Below are 1,531 nucleotides of genomic sequence, written 5' to 3'. Positions count from 1 at the left end.
TCTACATTTCAATAAAAAAATATATACTACTTGATAACATTAAATATACATTTAATATTTTATATAACGAACGCTCTGTGGTCTGGACACAGCTACTAAATGAACAATGATGACGACGACGATGAAGAATAAATGAATGAATGAAAATATAAATGAATTAATGAATGAATTTCTAACTGAATGAATGAATGACCGAATGATTAAATGGTTGGATGAATGAATGAATAAATTGACAGATCGGAGAATGTCTATTAACAAGACGTTGGATGAAGGAACGAATATATAGATGAATGAATGGATGAATAAATGAATGAATGAATGAATAAATAAACAAACGAGTGAATAAATAGATGGATAAATGGATGAATTAATAGATGGATAGATGAATGACTGTTGAAAATCTGAAGACATGCAACCATGCTCACCTCAATGCTTATACCATAGGAATACTCTCCACTACAGGCTAAAACTATGCGCTCATGTATTATATATTGTAATGCGATACAACTTAGTATATTAGGGTATTACATACTAAAATGTGTATTGTATTTTATATATCTGTATGTATATTTCTATGTATGTTTGTGTGTTTGTATGTTTGTGTGTTTGTATGTTTGTATGTTTGTGTGTGTGTGTGTGCATGTATGTATATTTATAACGTGTGTGTACGGATGAATGTGTATACAAATAAGTGTGTAGATATTTGTATGTATACAACATTGCATAGGATTCTTTTACATCTTCTTCTTCTTCTTCTTCTTCTTCTTTTTCTTCTTCTTCTTCTTCTTTGTTCTTCTTCTTCTTCTTCTTCTTCTTCTTCTCCTTCTCCTTCTTCTTCTTGTTATTATTATTGTTGTTGTTGTTGCTATTGGATAAAATTAATTACAGAGTTAAACAATCAAAAATGGAAAATAAATTAAACAGAGTTATTAATTCAATTCGAGAAATTCATATTTTATAGCTTCAGCACCAAACATGCCCCATGAGTGATAAGGAAATAATTATAAATCGGACCGCTGATTATTATTATTATTTATTATCATTATTAATATTATTTATTATTATTATTATTATTTATTATTATTTTCGATTCATAATTATCTGTAATGATTATATGGACGTGAAAAGTAGTAATGATGATGATGATGATGATGATGATGACGAAGATGGCAATGGTGAAAAGGAGAAAAATCACCTTCATCATCATAATCATCATAATCATCATCATCATCATCATCACCGTCATCATCATCATCATCGCCTTTGTCGTTGTCGTCATTATCATCATCGTCAACGTCATCATCATCGTCATCATCTTCATCGTCATCATCACCAGACATCACCTTCATTTAGAATGCTCGGGTTATCTGCCAACGAACACACCCTCGTTTTTGACGTAATGTCACATGACCTGTTTCGCAATTAGTGACGCAAACTTCGTCCGCCATTTTGTTCACGAAGGCCGCCATGTCACTACTACTACTACAACCACTACTACTACAACCACTACTACTACAACCACTACTACTAC

Source organism: Helobdella robusta (genome assembly GCF_000326865.2).
Source record: "Helobdella robusta unplaced genomic scaffold HELROscaffold_34, whole genome shotgun sequence".
Taxonomy (NCBI): Eukaryota; Metazoa; Annelida; class Clitellata; order Rhynchobdellida; family Glossiphoniidae; genus Helobdella; species Helobdella robusta.
The sequence above is the reverse complement of the archived record's forward strand: the minus strand, read 5'-3'. Positions refer to the sequence as shown.